Source organism: Castor canadensis, chromosome X (assembly GCF_047511655.1).
Source record: "Castor canadensis chromosome X, mCasCan1.hap1v2, whole genome shotgun sequence".
In the NCBI taxonomy this organism is placed as follows: Eukaryota; Metazoa; Chordata; class Mammalia; order Rodentia; family Castoridae; genus Castor; species Castor canadensis.
Window position 1 is genome coordinate 120,039,817 of NC_133405.1, and position 10,626 is coordinate 120,050,442.

Below are 10,626 nucleotides of genomic sequence, written 5' to 3' on the forward strand. Positions count from 1 at the left end.
AGTTTCTCTTTTTTTCGCTGGGTGGAGGTTGGTCTGTCCAGGAGGCTATGCTGCTCTGGCCCAGGCTTGTCTGTGGGAGTACTGCAGTACTGCAAAGCTCACCTTGTCTGCATCTTCCCAAGCCATCTGGGTGCGGGCAACTGGCAGCCCGGGGGCCCTCCTTGTTTCTCCGTTTAACGTGAAGTGGAGATTCTCTGCGCTGGCTGGAGATGTGGAGGGGTCAAAGTTTTGCCTCTTCTCAGTGATTATGCCTGCAAAGTGTGTCTCCAGCATCTCTCCAAGATTTCACTATAGGAGGCTCGCTTTCTGCTTCCTCCCTCTAGCCACCATCTTGGAATCCCCTGTTGTTTGTTTTCTGGTTAAAATGTCTATATAAGAGGGTGTTAAACAGTCACCATTATAAAATGTTTACTTCACAACTATGAACAAAGTATAACAAGAGAATATTAAATAGAGTAAATGAAAATCATATAAAATCTTGATATAGGTTGCCACTATAAATGAAATATGCATTCAATACATCCAAATCACCATGATTGAAAACTTTATACACTCAGGAATATACAACCTAGTTAATGTAAAAATAATCATTTTTTGAGTCGAAAATTGAGGGGAATTTTTCTTTATCAATATCATCTTTCTTCATCTTTGCACTCTTATAAATTGGAAATTTTTGAAAGAAAGTGCATTTCCCCCTTAGGAGCACTGCTAAAGCAGCATCAGCTACTTCATTTGTAATGAAAAATTTGTAAGAATTAATATCAGAGAAGCTTAACAATATTGATAGTTACAAAAAGCAGAATGATACAGTACCTACTACCAAGACATGCACACCTACATTCATGACACATTCCACCAAAACAACTACCAATAATAGCAATAGGTCTACCAGTAAGTTGGTGGCTGTTTCAGGTCATTTTTAATTAGCATATCTGCATTTCTATCATATAGTAGCACAGTTCCACATGCCCAGTATTGTATTCTGTGCCTCAATCTTCATTGCAGATGTTTCTGAGTCTTCCTTTCTTGCACTGGGAAAGCAGCTTTCTCACAAAAATTTTTGAAGAAGTAACAATCTTAAGTCACCAAGGGAATTAATTAAATTTTCTTTGCAACCTGCCTTGTATTTGCTCACTTCCCACTTTCATTAGACAGTTTAGAGATGGCTTTATAAGCTGTTATGTAGCTTGGGATATAGCTCAGTGGTAGAACATTTGCCTAGCATGCACAAGGCCCTGGGTTTTCCCCCCAGAATGGCTGAAAGAAAGAAAGAAACAAATAAAAGCAGTTATGAACTGCTATCACATAATTTCTAAATGGCTAAATAATGTTCCTAATGCTAATTTTCATTTACTTATTTCTATCTGCAAGACACTTCACTAAGTGTTTCATGTATTTTATTAACTGCATTTCAAGAAAAAAGAAACAGAGGCTTAGAAAAATGATCTTTGTCCAAAATTACATAGTTAATAAAGGGTGGGTCTGAAATTCAAACTCTATGTATTCTACTCAAGAAAATAAGCACTTAGGCACTCTTATGCTGCTTGCTTTCCAAATGTAACTACAGATATAGTGGTTGTGAGTCAAATTCTCATAGCATGAGGCTACATAGGATATTCTAGGGATGACTCAGAAAATTCTGGAATCACAGAAAGCACATCCAGCATGTGGTTTCTTGGGAATATGATAATGACAATTTCAGTCCCAATCTTAGGGCTAATATATGTCTCTGTCAAGTCAGGCAGTGAAATAGTCATAGGCCACTCCATAGACACTTAGATCATTGATACACCTTCTTATGTTGAAGTACTTAGATTATCTGATGAAAGTTCAAGATTTTTATCACTAACTTCCCCATCTGTTTGAAATTTTCACCAACTACTTGCTCAAATATTGTTTCTTTTTCTAACAGTTTCATTGATGTATAATTGATATAACAGGAGCTATACATAATGTGTATAATTTCTTGAATATGTACATGTACAAATGTACATGATACCATCATCACAATCTAAGTAACACACATATCCAATGTCTCCCCAAATTTCCTTGTGTTTCTTTGATTTAGTTTTTGTAGTAACACTTAACATGAAATGTAGCATCTTAACAAAATTTAAAGTGCACAATATCATATTGATAGACACAGAAGATCTCTGGATCTTATTTATCTAACATAACTAAAATTTTATATCCATTGAACAGCAACTCCCCTTCCCCCACATACATGCTACCACCAATCACCTGGCAACCACTACTTTATTCTCTTATTTATTTGACTATGATAGATAGGTCATATTGGTGGAATCATGCCGTATTTGTCCTTCTGTGGTTTTCTTATTTCACATACATAATGGCCTCCAGGTTCACCATGTTGTCACAAATGGTAATATTTTCTTTTTTTAAAGCCAAATAGTGTTCCACTGTGTGTATAGCATGTTTTATTTACCCATTCATCTGTTGATGGAAACTTAGGTTGACTCTATAACTGTATATATTGTGATTAATGCTGCAATAGATAATCTTTCAACATAATGATTTTCATTCTTTTGAAAACATGCCTGTCATTGGAATTGCTGGCTCTTACATTAATTCTATTTTACTATCTGATGAGTTTCCATAGTATTGTTCATAACTGCTGCATTCATTTACATTTCTACCAATAGTATACATCTTTATGACAGAGCCATACTGTTTCAATTACTGTGACTTCTAATGTAATTTTAAATCAGCAAATGTGATGCCTCCAGCTTTATTCTTCTTTCTCAAGATAACTTTGCCTATTTTGAGTCCATGTGAACTTCAAGGTTTTTTTCTTCATTCTGTAAAAAATGCTGTTGAAGCTGACCTTGAACTCAGGATCCAACTGTCTCTACCTCCTGAGTGCTGGGATCACAGTTTTGCTACCACACCCAGCTGCCATCAAATTTTGATAGTGATAGCACTGAATCTATAGATTGCTTTGGATAGTATGCCCATATGAACAGTTTTAAGCCTACTGATCCATGAACATAAGAACTTTTTCTATTTATTTTTATATTTTCATCAATGCTTTTAGTATACACCTTTTCACATTAAGGCATTTTATTCTTTCTCATGTTTTTTTTTCTTTTTCTTTCTTTCTTTATTTTTTTTTTTGGTGGTACTAGGGTTTGAAATAAAAGTTTCATGCTTGGTACATAGGCACTCTACTGCTTGAGCCCTATCTCCATCCCTTTTTGCTCTGGTCATTTTGGAGATAGAATTTCACATTTTTGCCCAGGCCAGTCTGGACTGTAATCCTCCTATTTGAAGCTTCCTACCATAGCTGGAATGACAAGCACACACTACTGTGTCCAGCTATTGATTGAGATGGGGGTATCATGAACTTTTTGTTCAGATTGGCCTTGAACTGCAATCCTCTAGATAGCAACCTCCCAAGTGGTTAGGATTACAGGCTTATTGTACATGTTTAGAAATACACTGTATTTTTGTATGCTGATTTTATATCCTGAAATTAAACAGAATTTTTTATTAGTTTGAATAGTTTTTTGTGGTGTCTACTTTATAATATCTTTATAATTTATTGACTGATTTCTGAAAAGTGCAAAAGCATACAATTATACACAATACACTTTATATACATTTATGTACATTATAACAAATTATTTTGATTTTATGCAAATATATTCTTTGCAGGAGTACAAGTAAAATAGAATTTCATGTTCTTTGGGAGCTTTTTTTGAAGATGTGGGATATGGAAGCACACTCAGTCAATTATTATCCACTCATGAAACTTCACCTGAAGAAACGGACCTGTCCTTTATCATAAATCTTGCCATCATCACTGATGCCCATGTAGCAATCAGGTGTGGATAGTCAAAGTAGATTCAATTATTCACCTATGAAACATTTTTACTCAACATAAAAATGTCAGTTAATTAAGATATATTTTGAATTCTATACAGTAGAATTTTGTTAGAAAAATTTGCCATCAAGAAAATCTGAAAGCTTACTGGAGACACGATTGGCAGAGGTGAAGCACCAGGAAGAGCTGAAACTTTGGCACCCTGAACCCTTAGCCCGTGGAAGTCTTCTCCATGCCACGATATAATGAAAGAACATGCAGGCTGCCACACCCACATCACCACCACCAGCCCACCTGCATGCTGGCCGTCAGCTCCAAACATGCTTGGGAGACATTCAGCAGACCAAACAAGTGAGCCCCAAGCATCATGTGGTATCCCTCAGTTACCCCTGGGATAAACCAGCACATACCCCTAGACAAACTTATCCCCCTGCAAAAAAAAAAAAAAAAACAATAAACAACGGAACTGAGAGGAATCCAAAATGGTGACTGGAGCACAGATGCAGACAGCTTGAGCTCCATGAATCAGTGACCTGGCTGAGATGCTGGTGCCACACTTGGTGGAGGTGAAGCACTAAGGAGAGTTGAAACTTTGGCACCCTGAACCCCTAGCCTATGGAAGTCTTCTCTACACCAAGATACACTGAGAGAACAGGTGGGCCACGACCCCCACACCGCTGCTGCTGGCTACAAATGAGCTTGGGAGGCCTTCAGCAGACCAAACAGAATACTTTCTTGCTGGAGCCCCACTTGGCAGAAAAAAACCCAAAAAAAGAAACAAAACTCCAAAACCCTGAACCCCCAGCCTGTACAAAGCTTCTCCACACCACGTTACACTAAGAAAACAGGAGGGCTCCTGCACTGCCAGATGCCAGCTCCAAACCTGCTTAGGAGATGCAGACAAACAGGACTAGATGCTGAAGTTGTAACACCAGAACTACTAACACTGAAATTCTACTGTTCCTGAACTTGGAATTTTTTTTCTTTTTCTCTTTTCTTTAACAGTTTGTTTCCCTTGTTCACTGGTTTTTTTTGTTCACCATCTCTCCCTGTGGATTTCTTTGGTTGTCCTTTTTTTTTCTTCTTTTTTCTCTTTGTTTTGTTAGTTTTACTATTGTAAGTTAGCCAATACTAAATTACACACAGAGCAGAGACACAAACAACACCAAGTGGAATGATGGGAAGACAAAAAAGGGATGGAAACCGTTCTCCTCCCAAAAAGAAATCAGTACAGGATTCAGAGGGAAATGAAGAAAACGGTTACTCAGATCCAGACTCCAACAAAACAAAGATAAACTATGCCAAGGAAACCAACAAAGCCCACAAGAACACCATGAAAGAAGAAATCCTGCAAGTAATCACTGAGAATTTCATAGAGATGTTACTAGACATGGTTAACCAAAACATAAAGGAGGCACTCAAGAAATTCCAAGACAACAAAAATAAATAATATGAGAAAACAAATAAATGAACTCATAGGAGCCCTAAATAAAGAACAAAGTGAAACAGAGAACACCATAAATAGAGAGATCAATGAATTAAGGACGAAAATTGACAATATTAAGAGGAAGTGACCCATGATATGGAAAACCTCAGAAAAAATAATGAAACACAAATACAAAGCACAATGGAAGGCCACTCCAGCAGACTAAAACAAGCAGAAGACCAAATCACAGAACTTGAAGAGGAAATGGAAATTAAAGGAAAAATTGAAGAACTATTAGTCAGACAACTCAAGACCTGTGAAAGGAATATGCAAGAACTCACTGACTCCATCAAAAGACCAAACCCCAAACCTGAGAATCATGGGCATTGAAAAAGGAGAAAAGTGCAATCAAAAGGAATTCATAATATATTCAACAAAATAAAACAGAAAAGTTCCCAAATCTGGAGAAAATTATGCCCATTCAAGTACAGGAAGCCTCAAGGACACCAAACAAACTTGACCAAAATAGAACTACCCCACGACATATTATCATTAAAACAACAAGCACAGAGAATACAGAAAGCATACTGAAGGCTGTAAGAGAGAAAAAACAAATCATACAAAGGTAAACCCATCAAAATCACAGCAGATTTCTGAACAGAAACCTTAAAAGCAAGAAGAGCATGGAGTGAGGTCTTCCAGGCACTGAATGAAAATTACTTGAACCCTAGGATACTCTACCCAGCAAAACTATCATTCAAAATAGATGGAGCAATAAAAGTCTTCCATGATAAGCAGAAACTAAAACAACATATGACCACCATGCCACCACTACAAAACATTCATCAAGGAATTCTGCACACAGAAAGTGAAAGCAAACAAAATCATGAAAGGACAGGCAGCACCAAACCACAGAAGAAAAAAAGGTAAGAAAGTAGAGAGTAACATTGATTCACCTGCACACAATCAAACACTTAAACAACAAAGACAACTAAATGACCAGAATCACCTCCACCTAACAATACTGACACTGAATGCTAACAGATCTATTCCTCCATCAAAAGACACCATTTGGCAATCTAGACAAAAAGGAAGATCCAACAATCTGTTGTCTATAGGAGACTACCTCATCAACCAAAACAAGCACTGGCATAGGCTGAAAGGCTGGAAGAAGATTAACCAAGCCAATGACCAAGGAAACCAGGCAGGAGAAGCAACACTTATCTCATACAAAGTAGACTTCAAACTTACATTGATCAAAAGAGATAAAGAAAGACACCCCATACTAATAAAAGGGGAAATACTCCAAAAGGAAATAACAATTATCAACCTACATGCACCCAAAGTCAATGTACCCAATTTCATCAAACATACTCTGAAGGACATAAAAACATATATAAACTCCAACACAGTGGTAGTGGGAGATTCTAATACCCCTCTATCACCAATAGATAGGTCTTCCAAACAAAAAATCAATAAAGAAATTCTAGATCTAAATCATAACAAAGATCAAATGGACTTAGCTGATGTCTACAGAATATTTCATCCAACAATAGCACAATATACATTCTTCTCAGCAGCTCATGGAACCATCTCAAAAACTGATCATATCTTAGGGCACAAATTAAGCCTCAGCAAATATAAGAAAATAGAAATAATCCCATGCATTCTATCTAATCACAATGCATGAAAACTAGAACTCAACAACAAAACCAACAGTAAAAAACATGCAAACAATTGGAAGGTGAACAACACATTGCTCAATGGTGAATGGGTCATTGATGAAATAAGAGAGGAAATTAAAAGGCTCCTGGAAGTTAACGAAAATGAAAATACTACCTACTGGAGCCTATGGGACACAGCAAAGGCAGTCCTAAGAGGAAAGTTTATAGCCATGAGTGCATATATTAAAAGGACAGAAAGATCTCAAATCAATGACCTAATGCTACATCTCAAACTCCTAGAAAAACAAGAACAAGCAAAACCCAAAACAAGCAGAAGGAAACAAATAAAAAAAATAAGGACCAAAATTAATGAAATAGAAAAAAACATACAAAGAATCAATGAAACAAAAAGCTGTTTCTTTGAAAAAGTAAATAAGATTGACAGATCCCTGGCAAACCTGACTAAAATGAGGGGAGAAAAAACCCAAATCAGTAAAATCAGAAATGCAAAAGGGGAGATAGCAACAAACACCACAGAAATCCCAGGAATCATCAGAGACTACTTTGAGAACCTATATTCTAATACATTTGAAAATTGTGAAGAAATGGACAGATTTCTAGATACTTAGGACCATACAAAACTGAACCAAGAGGTTATTAATCACCTGAATAGATCTAAAACACAAAATGAAATTGAAGCAGCAATAAAGAGTCACCCAAAAAAGAAAAGTCCAGGAGTTGATGGATTCTAGGCTGAATTCTATCAGACCTTTAAAGAACAACTAATAGCAACTCTCCTTATATTTTCCATGAAGTAGAAAGGAAAGGAACACTGCCTAAATCATTTTATGAACCCAGTATTACACTCATCCCAAAACCAAGCAAAGACACCTCCAAAAAGGAGAACTATAGGCCAATCTCCTAAATGAGCACTGATGCAAAAATCCTTCACAAAATAATGGTAAACCAAATCCAACAACATATCAGAAAGATCATTTACCACAACCAAGTCAGCTTCATCCCAGGGATTCAGGGGTGGTTCAAAATACACAAATCTATAAATGCAATACAGCACATTAATGGATACAATGACAAAAGCCACTTGATCATCTCAATTGATGCAGAAAAAGCCTTCAACAAGCTCCAACACAACTTCATGATAAAAGCTCTAAGAAAACTAGGAATAGAAGGAATGTACCTCAACATTGTAAAGGCTATATATGACAAACCTACAGCCAACATCATACTTAATGGTGAAAAACTAAAACCATTTCCCTTAAAATTAGGAACTAGACAAGGATGCCCAAATCCCTACTCCTATTCAACATAGCACTGGAATTCCTAGCCAGAGCAAGTAGGCAAGAAGAAGAAATAAAAGGAATACAGATAGGTAAAGAAACTGTCAAAATATCCCTATTTGCAGATGGTATGATCCTATACCTTAAAGACCCAAAAAACTCTACCCAAATACTCTTAGACTCCATAAACAGCTATAGCAAGGTGGCAGGATACAAAATCAACTTACAAAAACATTAGCCTTTCTATACACCAATAACAAACAAACTGAGAAGGAATATATGTAAACAATTCCATTTACAATACCCTCAAAAAATTCAAATACCTAGGAATAAACTTAACAAAGGATGTGAATGACCTCTACAAGGAGAACTACAAACCCCTGAAGAAAGAGATCGAGGAAGAATACAGAAGGTGGAGAGATCTCCTGTGCTCATGGATTGGTAGAATCAATACGGTAAAAATGGATGTACTACCAAAAGCAATCAACATATTTAATGCAATTCCTATCAAAATCCCAATGACTTTCATCACAGAGATTGAAAAATCTACCCTAAAGTTCATTTGGAAACAGAAGAGATGGTGAATAGCCAAGGCAATACTCAGCAAAATGAGCAATGCTGGAGGTATGACAATACCCGACTTCAAACTATATTACAAAGCAATAGCAACAAAAACAGACATGAAGACAAGTGGAACAGAATAGAGGCCCCGGATATGAATCCACACAACTATACCCCCCTTATTTTTGACAAAGTCACCAAAAATATACAATGGGGAAAAGACAGCTTCTTCAGAGAATATGTTGCTGGGAAAAGTGGTTACCCGTCTGCAAGAAACTGAAACTAGATCCATGTCTATCACCCTGTACTGGTATCAACTCAAAATGGATCAAGGACCTTAATATCAGACTCGAAACTCCAAAGTTACTACAGGAAGGAGCAGGAAACACACTGGAAATAATAGGTATAGGCAAGGACTTCCTCAGTAGAACCCCAGCAGCTCAGCATCTAAGAAAAAGAATGGACTAATGGGACTTCATAAAATTTAAAAGCTTCTGCACAACAAAAGAAATGGTCTCTGAACTAAAGAGACCACCCACAGAGTGGGAGAAAATATTTGCGAGCTATACATCAGACAAAGTTCTGATAACTAGAATATACAGGGAATTGAAGAAACTAAACTCTTCCGAAATTAATGACACAATAAAGAAATGGGCAACTGAACTAAACAGAACTTTCTCAAAAGAAAAAATTCAAATGGACAAAAAATATATGAAAAATGCTCACCATCTCTAGCCATAAAGGAAATAGAAATCAAAACTACTCTAAGATTGTACCTCACCCCTGTTAGAATAGCCATCATCAAAAACACCAACAACAACATGTGTGGGCAAGGATGTGGGGAAAAAGGAACCCTTTTACACTGCTGGTGGGAATCCAAGCTCGTGCAATCACTCTGGAAAAAAATTTGGAGGCTTCTTAAAATTCTAAACATAGATCTGCCATATGATCCAGTAATACCACTCCTGGGGATATATCCAAAGGAATGTAAAACAGGTTACTCCAGAGGCACCTGCACACGCATGTTTATTGCAGCGCTATTCACAATAGCCAAGTTATGGAAATAGCCAAGATGCCCCACTACTGATGAATGGATCAAGAAAATGTGGTATACACAATGTAATTTTACCCAGCCATGAAGAAGAATGAAATCTTATTATTTGCAATTAAATGGATGGAACTGGAGAACATTATTCTGAGTGAGGTTAGCCAGGTTCAAAAGACCAAAAATTGTATGTTCTCCCTCATATGTGGACTTTAGATCTAGGGCAAATACAGCAATGTTGTTGGACTTAGGACACATGACAAGGGGAGAACACATATGGGAGGTATGTGGATAGGTAGAGAATGCAAAACATGAAAGTGTTTGATGTCCCCACTCCAGAGGAACTAATACAGAAACCTTAAAGCAACAGAGGTCAATATGAGAAGTGGATCAGGAACCAGTGAAAAGATCAGTTAGAGATGAATCAACTTGGCTTGTAACACATTTGTACATGGAAGAAATGCTAGGAATCTCTCAGTATAGCTATTCTTTTAGCAATAATCGCGCCTCGGATAAACCTCATTGCCTACGATACTGCCACTGCGCAAAGCTAGTATAGCTATTCTTAACTAGGAAAAATGCTTTGTCTTTCTTTTGTGCTTATGTCTTCTCTTCAACAAAACTAGAGATAAGAGCAGAACAAGTTCTGCCTGGAAGTGAGGGGGGGTTGGGGGGTTAGGTGGAGGTGGGGACGGGGGAGAAATGACCCAAACAATGTACGCACATGTGAATAAATGAAAACAAAAAAGAAACTCTGAAAATTCAGAAAACCTTCCTACTCTACATCC

The 10,626-nt window shown here is 37.1% G+C and overlaps 1 pseudogene; it reads right to left on the reverse strand.

Annotated features, from left to right (window-relative positions):
* Positions 1-10,277: 10,277 nt before the first annotated feature.
* LOC141420009 (U4 spliceosomal RNA) lies at positions 10,278-10,390 on the reverse strand (annotated as a pseudogene).
* Positions 10,391-10,626: the final 236 nt, after the last annotated feature.